Source organism: Equus caballus, chromosome 2 (assembly GCF_041296265.1).
Source record: "Equus caballus isolate H_3958 breed thoroughbred chromosome 2, TB-T2T, whole genome shotgun sequence".
Classification (NCBI taxonomy): Eukaryota; Metazoa; Chordata; class Mammalia; order Perissodactyla; family Equidae; genus Equus; species Equus caballus.
Window position 1 is genome coordinate 39,065,578 of NC_091685.1, and position 12,886 is coordinate 39,078,463.

General features: G+C 51.7%; 1 protein-coding gene across 1 annotated transcript in view; it reads left to right on the plus strand.

The window, feature by feature from the left end:
• LRRC38 (leucine rich repeat containing 38) overlaps positions 1 to 12,886 on the plus strand; it is a 32,860-nt gene that overhangs the window by 18,413 nt on the left and 1,561 nt on the right. The gene's annotated exons all lie outside the window — the stretch shown is intronic.

Here is a 12,886-nt window from a genome sequence, read left to right on the forward strand (position 1 = left end):
TCTGGGGACAGCGGGCCTGCCTTTACCTCCAGACCTTCACAGACGAGTGGCATGACTTTGGGCCAGTTGCACAGCTTCTCTGAGCCCTGGTCTCTGCAGCTAAAAAATCCCCCACATCTGCACAGCTGTGTTGATAGCAGCGTTATTCAGTAGCCAAAAGGGGGAAGCAACTCAAGTATCCATTCATGGATGATGGATAAACAACATGTGGTCCATCCACACAATGGGGTATTATTCAGCCTTAAAAGGAAGGAAATTCTGCCACCCGCTACAACATGGATGAAACTTGAGGCCATTATGCTAAGTGAAATAAGCCAGTCACAAAAAGACAAAATGCTGTATGATCCCACTTATCTGAGGCCCCTTAGAGGAGCCAAATTCATAGAGACAGAGGACGATGGTGTGGCAGGGGCTGGAGGGAGGGCGGGTGGGATGGAGGGTTAGTGTTTAATGGGGACAGAGTCTCAGTTTTGCAGGATGCAAAGAGTTCTGGAGCTGGAGGGGGAGATGGCTGCACAACAACATCAATGTGCTTAATGCCACCGAACTGGACACTTGGGAATGGTTAGGATGGTCAATTTTATGGTATGTGTATTTTACCAGAATTAAAAGTTTTTTTAAAAAAATGAGACCAGGAAAAAAATACCCCAAAGCAGAGCATCTCGGACTCAGCACTGTTGACGTTAGGAGCTGGCTAATTCTTTGCCCTGGGGGCTGTCCTTTGCACTGTAGCATGGCGAGCAGCGTCCCTGTCTTCCTCCCACGAGATGCCGGTGGCACCTCACCCAGCTGTGACAACCAAAAGTATCTGCAGACATCACCAAGTGCCCGCTGAGGGACAAAGTCACCTCCAGTCGAGAACCACTGCTCTAAAGGGCTATTGTGAAAGAGGATCAATGACATGATGATGGCAAAGTACTTGCCATAGTTCCTGGTAAATACTAGTAGTTTCAGTAAATGTTACGTCCCTGTAGAATGTCATCTCAACAGTGTAATTGGGGACGGCCCTCTTAACATGCACGCCCCTCATCACCCCCGAGACACTCAACATATGGCTTCTTCCAGCTGGCCAGTGAGCCCACCATTAGAGATTAACTTGGGACAGTGGGTGCTCAGGAGGGCAGGTCAAGGCGGGGAGCCACAGTGGGTGTCTCTGAGCACTCCAAGGCAGCAGGGAGCACTGATCGCCGTGAGCACCGGGAGGGACCAGACTCACAGGGGCGGTCTTAGACTTCCTCACACAGGCCTGGCCAGAAGGTTCCCTCTAACCAGATCATTAATAATAACTAGATGCAGGTTGGTATCCCCAGCACTCGGCCCAGGGCCCAACTCAGAGCAAATGTCTGTTACTGATGATTGAGGTGGCACCGGTGGTGGTGGTAGAAATGGTGGAGGTGGGCATCATGGTGGAGATGGTGGACATGCGGGAGGTGGACGTCATGATGGAGGTGGTGGACATGGGAGAGGTGGACATCACAGTGGAGGTGGTGGACATGCGGGAGGTGGACGTCATGGTGGAGGTGGTGGACATGGGGGAGGTGGACTTCACAGTGGAGGTGGTGGACATGGCGGAGGTGGTGGAAGTAGCAATGGAGTGATGGTTGAGATGATGGCAGTGATGGTGATGGTGGGGGTGGCAATGGAAATGCATGCATGCCTCCTAGAGGATAAAAGTTTCAGCCCTCAGGGATCATCTCTGCTCATTTCTTACCGGAGGGAGGACAGGTTGGGAAAATCGCATCACGGGTCAGTCGATTTTCCATTCTTATGCGCAGGACTGATGTCAGCGTCCTAAGATTCAGGGGTGGGAGTCAGGCTGAAGTGTGGGCGAGCAGACACGAGTCGCAGCTCTGGTGCGGGACCCACTCTTCCGCGCCGCTCCTTCTCTAGGACGCGCTCTGTGGCACAGGGCCAAGCAGGAGCCCTGGGCCCGATGCTCTGATGCATCTTTCTCTGGTGGCATCAGCCGAGCGCTTAGCTGGAAGATCTGCCCTGAGCCACGGAGGACAGCTGGGAGTTTGCCCCTGTGAGGCAGGGACGGGGGAGCAAAAGTCAGCAGCGTAGGAAACCGGAGCCTGTGTTCCCCGGCAGCCTGCCCCCAAGAAGCAGGAGCAAGCCTTGCAGCGCCATCCTCGACGCCCCCTCGGATGCCCCTCGTGGGTCTTCTTTGCAGCACCGAGCAGCTGCAGCAGTGGCCATGGTACCCGCATCGTCTCCAGGTGCTGATAGTGAACTAAGAACCCGGTGCCTGGAAAGAGCACTAAACAGGGAGTCCAGAGACCTGGATTCCCTCCAGACTCTGTGTGACCTTAGACAAGCTGCCTAACGTCTCTGGGCCTCCCGTCTGTAAATAAAGGGGAGAGGTGGCCGGGAGAGTGACTAACAGATGTCAGAGGGATCAACCACCCTCTCTCTCCGGTGCTCCTTGTCACTAGGGCCTTCTCACACCTTGATAAGACTTGCAAAGCTCTTGGCACAGGTCTCAGGCAGGCAGTTCACAGAAGAACAACTCCAAATGGCCAATGAGCACACCATACAATGTTCATCTCTACTGGCAATCGGAGAAATGGAAATTAAATCAACAATACGCTCTTTGATGGCTTGTCAGGTTGGCAAAGCTAAAAAGTGACAAAATCCATCGTGGGCACGAGTTCCAGGATTCTCACACGGTCCTCACCTTCTGGGAATGTGTCTTGGGGAAATAATTAAGAATGTGTACACGGGGGCTGGCCCCGTGGCCGAGTGGTTAAGTTCATGCGCTCCGCTGCAGGCGGCCCAGTGTTTCGTTGGTTCGAATCCTGGGCGCGGACATGGTGCTGCTCATCAAACCACACTGAGGCAGCGTCCCACATGCCACAACTAGAAGGACCCACAACAAAGAATATACAACTATGTACCGGGGGGCTTTGGGGAGAAAAAGGAAAAAATAAAATCTTTAAAAAAAAAAAGCGCCAAATGATTTAAAAAAAAAAAAGAACATGTACACTGACGCTCATAGCAACTTTGCTTCTAATGAGAAAAAAACTGGAAACCTCCTGGGATTGGACAAGTAAATCGCTGCTCATTTACATAATAAAATATCCTCCCTTACAAGTGATATCTGATTGGCTAGAAAGATGTTCCCAGTATGGTGATCCAATGGAGTGGCAGAGTATATTTCTGCTTAGAGGATTTATATACACGTGCACGCAGAAAAATCCAGAAAGGTGTAAGCCAATGTGTTAAACATGCATTTATGGGCTCTTTTATCCTCCTCCTGTTTATTTCTATTGTTTCACTGCGTACACAGGCTTTGTATAATAAGTGGAGTTAGGTAAACAAAAATAGAGTTTTAATGACAAAGAGTGCTTAGCAGAGCCTGTCGCTGATCTGGGTTGGGCAGTTCCTGGGAGGCCAGATCAGGGGAAAGGCCCCAAGAGATCCTCTGGCTGCAGGCCTGTTTGCTGCAAGGGGTGAGAGATTAATCTCAATCTACCATCCGCTGTGTCACCATCTATTTCGGGAGAATGGGAGCCCTTCACCCTCTCCAGCTCAGGTGTCAGCTGCTGGGGAGAAGTCATCAGTCAAGGAGAGAGAGCCTGGAAGGGTGGCAGCAGGCCGGGAGCTGAGCCGCCCTGCACAAGGAAGGTGGCCCGTCTCTGCTCCATGTGCCCTGTGGAGAAGGAAGAGGTGTTGTAAAGGGAAGGAGCAGTGGTCCATTCTCCCTAAGCCAGAATGGAACCCACTTTGGTGGAAGGTGAATATGGCCTGGAGGAAGACCCAGATCAGGACAGAAGGAAGGAGCCCAGCTTCCCATCAGGTGTGCCCGTTCACGGAGTTGCCTCCCTAAGAGGGGAGGTGAGCTGTCCTAAATCGCTCCCACTCCCTTAAGCCCCTGGAACCGCCAGGCACATTTGTAGGACATCTGGGCAGAGTGAGATGGCGTGTGGCTGTGGGACAGGCAGACAGGACAAGTGTGCAGCTCGTCCTTGAACTGTTTTCCTATAATCCGTGGTTAGTTGGTCCTCTTGAGTGTAAACGACAGAAGCCAGCCCTGGCCAAGGGAAGCGAGGAAGGGACCACGGCAGGGAGGTCAGGGAATCTGCAGAAGTGAAGAGAAGGCTGAGGGCAGCAGGCTCCGGCAAGAATGAGGCCGCTCTGGGAGTCTAGAAAGCGGAATCCAATCAATGGGGCGATTCGTCCAGGGTGGGGTGCTGGACTGAGTTGGCTTCAGCCATCTTTTTGGTCCATCCCCTCAAGATCCAGTATATTGGGCCAGAGAGACTGGCCCAGGGTGGGTCATATGCTGACCCCCAGCCAGAGAAGGGTCAAGCATTTTAAGAAAGTCACACCAAGACAGAGGTACCCCAGGGGTGAGAGGTGATTGCCCAAAGAGAAGTCTGAGAGTTGCCTCCAAAGAGGAGACATGGAGGGGAAGCCACAGGGCAGCGAATACTATTACCCCGGGGACACCTGTAGGGGGTCAAATGGGTCCTCCAAAAGGATGTGTCCAGGTCCCAACCCCTGGAACCTGTGAATGTGACCTTATCTGGAAAAAGAGGCTTTGCAGACGTAATTAAGGATCTAGAAATGAGATCATCCTGGATTTAGGATGGGCCCTAAATCCAAAATGACAAGAGAAAGACAGAGGGAGATTTGAAAGAGATGCAGAGCAGGAGGCCGTGTGAAGACAGAGGCAGAGACTGGAGCGATGCTGCCACAAGCCAAGGAGTGCCAGGAGCCGCCAGAACTGGAAGAGGCCAGGAAGGGCTCTCCCCTGGAGCCTTGAGAAGGAGCCCGGCCCTGCTGGCACTTTCGTTTCAGACTTCTGGCCTCCGGAACTGTGAGCGAATACATTTGTCTTAAGCAACCCAGTCTGTGGTCATTTGTCACGGCAGCCCTGGGAAACCAATAAACACCCACACCCTACAGCGTGACCTTCTGTGTTCTTTCCACTGAGTACTCTGGGCTTGGGCCACCGCTGGAGGTCTCATGGGTTCCAAACCGGGTTTACACATTTACTGTGCAGCTTTGGCGTAATTCTAGGACCTGCTGGGTCTTCATTGCCCCCACAATAACCTCTGCAAGCGTTTTTAAGGCAACAGGGTGATGGCTAACAGCACAGGGCCTGGAGTCAGAGTGCCTGGTTCCACGTCCTGGGTCCACCACTTCTTAGCTGGATAACCTTAAGCAGGTATCCTAACTGTTCAGTTTCCTATCTGCGAACCAGGGTCATCCCAGTACCAGCCGCAGAGTCTGCTCTGTGGAGTGAAGGAGTGTAGGCGATGCCCGGGAGGATTCCTGGCCCGTGGTAAGGCTACAAGGCGGGTTAGCCAATTTGCTAACATTCACTCAAAAATATTGTTTGAAAGTTCTCGGTACTGGAAGTAGAGCAGGAAACAAAACAGAAAGTCTGACCTTTGGGGAGGGGCAGGGAAGCAGGAAAGAAACAGATGAATACACGCATAATGAGTGATTTCGTGCTGAGTGTTATAGAGAAGAATAAAGCCAGCGGGGGATGGAGAATGATGGAGGCATGGGGAGGCCTCTCAGATAAAGTGACATGTGAGCACAGACCTTAAGAAAGGGAAGAATAGAGCCAGGCAGAGGGAACAGGTGCAAAGGTCCTGAGGTAGGCCCATGCTCCGGGTATTTGAGAAAGCAAGCAAAGTGGAGGGGAGGGGTTCTCGGGGAAGATAGCAAGGATTGTGGGTTTCACTTTGAGAAAAACAAGCAACCTTGGCAGGGAGGGGTGTTGAGCAGAGGAATGATGGGATGTAAGTTTTTCTGTAAAAGCCTCATTCTGTCTGCCGTAGGGAGAATTGGGCCGTCTGTGGGGTAGAAATGAGGCTCCAGCAGTTTTCTCAGTAACGAAGCTGACACTCTAACCTCTGTCCTCTGAATCCCATGCCTCCCCATCTTTCAGTCTAGACCAGGGCAGGAACCGTGTTATCTGTTGAACCCACCAGCTATTACTCTTGTGATTTCAGAAATCATCTGTAATAAATAGGAAGAGTTCTTCACATCTGGGGTGCACTTCGCTGAAGAAGGGAGAGAAATCACAAAAATTGACAGCTCCCAACATTGTTGCCACTAAGAATCTGTTGCATTCATGTTTACGGACCCCGAGTGTGAAAGATTTTGTCTACTCAACAGATTGCATGTTGAGTGGATGCCCTGTAGCTCATCGCAAATGGGGAGTCGTCTCTGATGGGCTTTTGACAAGCCAGTCCTGGCTTACAGACCCGCAGCCCACCTGAGGACCCGGCAGGAACTGCACGCAGGAGCCTTCTCACCTGGACGCTCCTGACTTGTTCTGGATTTTCTCGGTTTTTGCGATGTTCGTGTTCTGAGTGCCAGGCTCTGAGCTGGGAGCTGTGGGTGCAGACGTGGGAGACCCAGTCCCCCCTGTGGAAGAGCTGACCTTGTTGGAAGAGGTAGGGGGAGGCCAGGAAGGAGAGGCTCCACTCAGGGGCGGGGAAAACACAGGAAGCATTCAGGGCAGGCTTCCCAGAGGAGGCGTTTCCTGGGTCGCTTTGAACAGCAGGTGGCAGACTTCCTGTAAAGGGCCAGATAGTGACTATTTTAGGCCTGGTGCATCATGTAATCCTTTGCAACTACTCAAACCTGCCATTGCAGCACAGAAGCAGCCCTAGATAATGCGTCACTGATGGGCCTGGCTGTGTTCCAATAAGACTTCACTTACACAGACGAGCGGGAAGGGGAGGAAAGGGGGAGTCAGCCCTGGAGCTGTTGTTTTCCGACCTCTAGTCTTGAAGAATAAGGAAGCCCCGGGCACTTGTTCCCGTGGGAGGGAGCGTAGGGATGCGGATGGTACTCGCTCGTTTTGCCCAGGCACGCACAGGCCCGTCATGAAATGAGAGCAATGAGGGCTTTGCGGTAAGTTTTCTGAAGGCCAAATGTATTTACCGCTATTTAATCATATTGTGCCCTTCTTAGTTTTAATGGTGGACAAATGTTCTCTCTTTTATAAAACGATGATGGGGTGTGTGTGTGTGTGTGTGCTCGCGCTTAACGTCCTAACGGGGCAGAATTATAAACTGCAGTCCTATGTCCGTCTCCTCTATTTCTTTTTTAAAATTTTTTTATTAAGATTATGTAAAATTCAAAAGCCTGAGGACCACAGCTCCAGACTCCAGGCTCCCGAGAGATCTTCCACGTCCCGGCTGCCTCCAGGACACAGGACAGGCGGAAGCACACTGCCCCGGGGGACGCACACTCAAGTGCTTGGGGCCGGCCAGGTGACACGGATGAGTGAGCAGACCCACAGCAGGTGTCCTGTCTCATTACAGCAGCCTGACGATGGTCTCCATGTGACAGTGCTGCCCTCTCTCCTGAGTTAAATGTCTTTTCAGATTCTTAAAATAAAAGACCACCACCGCTGCCTTCACACGCAAAAACACATTGCAGCCTGAGTGTGGCTCGTGGCTGCCACTTTTGATCTCTTAATCCAAATTCTCCATTCCTGGCAGTGATTCTCCGGCTACTCACGGAGGGCGTCCCTTCTCGTCTGCATTTCAGAGCATCCACGGAGCCCTTCTCCTGACACGGGCCTCCAGAGGCTGTGCTGGCAACGGGACCTTCTGAGTCTGTCCAGCTCAGGGCCTGGGGACCAGGAGGGTAGCTGGAGGGTTCTACGGCATCTCTTTAAAAGACACTGTGCCTGGAAGGAACTTGTCCTGAGGCGTGGAGTTGGGGGGTGGGGGGGCCAGGGCAGCCTCGGGTCTCCCTGCCTGGGAGACTAGATGGGACAGTGTAGTGGCTGGGGTCAGTCTCAGCTCCATCATTTCCTGACTGTGCAGCCTTGGGCAAGTCATTTGGCGTCTCTGTGCCTCAGTCTGATCCTCTGTAAAATGGGATAATTATAGTAGGCTCCTCATAGGGTTGGCCTGAGGATTAAACGGGCTAATATGTGTGAAGCCCTAAGAGTGGTGCCCGCCGGCACACACAAAGAGCCGCGTAATTCCTGGCTTTCGTTGGCTATTCTTAACTCAGACAGCTGGGGAGATGGGGCTCAGGAAAGGAGGGAGAACATTCCAGTCAAGTGGGGACATCACGGGCGCCCCGTCCTCACCTCCCCGTGCCCATCCTTCCTCCCCCTGCCACCGCTGGCCTGCTCCTGGGCTCCTCCTCTCTCCTCTCAGCTCCCCTGGGCTTTCTCTGGACTTTTCTTATGCAACTTCTCACTTCTTAAAATATCGTTGTTTGTGTTTGTGTCCTGATGCTGCTCCTCTTGGACCTAAGTTCCTCGAGGCCAGGACTGCGTCTTTCTCTCCCTTTTTCTCTTCCTTCCTTCCTTCCTTCCTTTTCTCTCTCTCTCTCTTTTTGTCTCTACCATAAAGCCCTTCCTCTGTTTTGTTTAACGCGTGAGTCAAAAAGAGCTGTTTCACAACTAGAAGTCTGTTCAGAACCTACGAGCAGCCCTGCCTTCGAAGGTACCTACCCAGGCAAGTGTTCTAGTCTGAAGCCGTGGTTCTCAACCGGGGGCTCTGTCTCCTTCCCTGCCCCGCCTCCCGGGACCTGTGGCACTGTCTGGAGACATTTCTGATGTCACACTGGGTGGGGGTCCTGCCGGCATCTCGTGGGTAAAGGCAGGGATGCTGATCAACAGCCAGCTGTGCACAGGACAGCCCCCACATCAAGCAGTTATCTGACCCCAAATGTCAACAGTGCCGAGGTTGAGAAACTCCGATCTAAAGGAAGATGCTGCAGGAGAGAAGAGGGGACCCCAAAGTCAGAGGACCCCAACTCCAGGATTCTGCTGTTGGCCTTGTGTGTATCTTTAGAGCGCTCTGGTCGCAATGCCCTGCCTCCCTCTGCTGGCCCTCTCCCTGGCTGACTCTCTTTGTCCAGCTCTTCTTATTTCTCTGCCCTTTGTGAGCAACGAAAACCCATTAAGTCAGCGCGTCTTATCGTGATAGCTCCATCGAACATGGTTCCAGAGTCGCCCACCCCTGGTGGGCTGGTGTGTGGCTTTTTTCAAAAAGGCCCGTTTCCTCTAGCCACAGAGAAATGTGAGATGACATTTTCTAAAAGCGTCGCTTTGTAAAAATGCCAAGCCTAATCTCAAGGCACAAAGAGCATTGTAGAAATCAGAATCGACTCAAGGAGCCACGGCCAGCAAAGGTTGGGTTTGAACAGCAGGCCCTGTAGGCTTGTGTCGTTTTATTGTGGTTGTTTCCAGTTAGTACAGCTCACCGAGGAAAAAGACTTCTAGGAAGTTTCTCTAGGTCCTGATGGCCTGTTATGGGTTGGAGGATTGCAAATATTATCTGGGATTTAGGAACTGCCTGTCATTCATGTAGTGCGTTGGTGTCCGTCCTGTTTATTTTCATAACATCTGTGGCTGGTGGGGGGAAGGATGTTAAAGACAGGCAGGTCAATTGATTTTTCCACTTTTCCATTGAAGAAAACACAGTGTCTGCAAGGGAACCAGAATATAAGTCTATCTTAAAGTTCTCCTGTTCTGTTGAAATGCATTTAAAACGCTCAGAAGTTTGGCTTCTTTAAGAAAAAGAAAGTCAAAAACCCCATAGTCAAGTGTAAACTGGGGAAACCTGCAGAGCAGTGGTCCAGCTGATTCCTCGGGTCTATAAGTGGGTACTGACTTAGGGACGGGGGAATGTGAGTCTGGTTGCTAGGCAACGGTTCCCATGGGGAGGAGAGCATCAGTGGGTTGTCTGTAGACTATATAAAGGATGGGCCAGGACAGAAGGAAGGAGGAAGCTTCTGGTTCTGAGCTGGAGAAGGAAATATAGACAAAGGCGCAAGGGGTGGTGGCCCAAAGGGTGGTGGCAGGGTTGCACAGCAACCTCCTAGCAGGACTGCTCTTTGCGGGATAGAAGCCACTGATCAGCAAAGTGTGAAGAAATCCTCCTGGGTTTCAGATAATTCTGGAGGTGGGTTGAGGGCCAGCTTTTTGAAATCATTAAAGCACTAAAAAAGAACAATTGAAGGTTTTGTTGAGAGTTGGAAGGAGGCCAAAGGCAAGCAGAGATTGAAGGCTATTGAGCTTAATGTCAAAATGGCGTCTTTACAGCTCTGTGAAGCTGTGTTGCCAAAGGCAAGCTGCATGGACTCTCTGTGCTTCAGCTTTCTCCACCACAAATGGGCAAAATAATAGCACTAATAGTAATAATCGTAATAGTACCTGCCTCAGAAGGCTGTTGTGGGAATTGAGTTAACATGTGCTTAGCTCTTAGAACAGTGTTTGCACATACGTAGTAAGTGCAACGAGAGTGTTAGTCACTACTGTTTTGTTTTTCTCTCTTCTTCCAGATCAGAAGCAGATCTGAGCTCTTTATGCATTTGAATATCATGCATTTTCTTGTGTCTGAAGTTTGTAAAATCGAGGCAGTAACTTGATTTGGTCTATCGTTCATATTGTGTGTCAGTCAGGATGTGTAGATTGTGCTTGGTAATAAACGGTCTTTTGTGGGTTAACACTAACACAAGCCTACAACTTGTTCATGTCCAACGAGGGTTTGTATTAGTCAGCTCAGGCTGCCATAAAAAAATACCGCAGGCTGGATGGCTGAACAGCAGACGTTTATTTCTCACAGTCTGGAGACTGGAAGGTCCAAGATCAAGGACTGGGAGGGTTGGCTTCTGGTGAGACCTCTTCCCGGCTTGCAGACGGCCACCTTCTCTCTGTGTCCCCACAGGGCCTTTCCCCTGTGCACCCACTCCTGGTGTCTCCTCCTCTTCTTATAAGGACACCCGTCCTATCAGATCAGGGTCCCACCCTCTGACCCCGTCTAACCTGAGTCACCTCCCTCAAGCCCCTGTCTTCCAGCACAGTCATATTGGACGTTGAGCTTCAACACGGATTTGGGCGTCTGCAGGGGGACACAACCGAGTCCATAACAGGGTTGGTGGTGGAGGTGGGGCCTCTCTTCATGATGGGCACTCGGAGCCCCTGGCTGTCAGGCGCTGCCTCTCCCCACGTGCCCGTCTCTCCACCTTGGCTGGTCCTAAATTCCCCTTGGCTCTCGCTGTTGCCCTGGCTACGCCGTGTCCCCAAACGCTGAGCTCTTTCCAACTCTCTCTCTTCTCTGCCTGGACTGCTCGTCCGCGGCTGCCTACAGCTCAGCCTTCAGATCCGAGCTGAAGCCATACCTCCTGACCACCCCGGACGCTCCATCATTTCACCCTGACGTTTCGTCTTCAACATTCTACGTATTTCTTGATCCGCTCATTTATTGTCTAAAAAGTACGCTGCACTGGGGCAAGGCCTTGCTTTGTTCGTGCTGTATCCCCAGGGCCGCAGATAATAGATACTCATCAAACATCTGTTGAATGCGCGAATGAGGGTCTGTCTCTCCAACTGGAATTTGCACTCACCGTGGGTGGGGCCTTTTTGCTTTGCTCCTCACCGGTCCCTTGACCCAGGCTAAGTACTCAGTAAATGCGTGTTGAATGAATAAGTGAGTGCATGGAGAGCCATCCTCAAGTTGCTCAGTTTCTCTTGCCTCGGACAAGTCTTCCCTTGGGCTCACTAAGTCAATGGAGGGTGTAGAGCTCGCCCATCTGCAGTGCTTGCAGCCGCCCCTTGCTTCACCGAGTGGCAGATGGGGCACCCCGGAGGAACCACGTTCCGATAAGGGAGCGGTCATCCGGTCTCTCTAAAATGGTATAAACCCATCACACTAGGAATGTGTCCCTCACCACCAGGTGACTGACAGCTTCTGTCACTGCCACCACTCCACTCGGTGGCAGCCACGGGAAGATGGCGTCACTTCCTGTGTCCCTGGCTCTACTCTTCCTGGCTTTCCTCCCAGCCTCACATACCCTTGGCTACAGGCCAGGCCTCTGGAGCCGGATTGCTGCAGTTGGAGTCCAGACTCAGCCACTTACTGGCTGTGCAGCTTTGGGCAAGTTACTTCACCTCTCTGAGTCTGTGTGAAATGGGGATGACATTAGGACCTACCTCGTGGAATTGTTATGAGGACTAAAGGAATTGTTATGTGTGAAGTGCTTAGAACAGTGCCTGGCCTGTGGTAAGTTCTGGATAGCATTTATTATTGTCATAAAGCACTTTTTCAACATGTACTCGGATGTGACAGTTTTCTAGACAAAAGATTTGACACTTGTTTTTAAATTAGCCAAACACTCTTGCAGTGAAATCTTAAAGAGAACTCCAATATACAAAACCAAGTTTACGAGGGCACCTTTGGTCATAGCAGGGGTGAACGTTCCAGAAGCTCTCAGCCCTCAGACAACCAGAAGATAATGCTCCTCGGGTGTGCCTCCTGGAGCTATAGCACCAGAGTCACCTGGTTATTAAAAATGCTTTTTAAAAATGCAGAGTTTGGGGTCCCCCCCAAGACCTGCTGAATCTGAGTCTCCAGGGGTGGTGCCTGGGAATCCGCATTTTCATACAGTCTGCGGCTGGTTCTGAAGCACCCGGGGGCTCCATGTGAGCTTCGGTGACTACCGTTTGAGGGCCACCTTCAGACAGAGCCTTATTCTCCCCGCTCCTGTCAAGGGAAGGCCCTTCGAGGGGAGTGGAGTTTCCACAAGGCTGTGCTGATCCTCTGGACGGCGTCGTCCTGAGGGCGATGAGGAGGAGGATGGCGTCCAAGTTAGGAAACAGTGTGAGCAACTGCAGGGCCATCCATTGGCGCTGCCCCATCCCGCTGCATCTCCCCCGCGCCCCCGCTCAAGGCTGGGTCTTCCCCAGGCCTGGATTAAGGTCCACCAAGCTTCCAAACCCAAAAAAAGACCATGATACCCTTCTGTCACCACCCTGAGCGATTCAAAATCAGAGCACCGTGCCTTAAAGTTGATCAAGGGAGACCAGCATTCTGAATTCTCCCGTGGGGATGACTCTGAGACTTTAAATCAACTGTTTTCCCGTTTGGGGGCTGCTCCCGCTCCGCTGTGC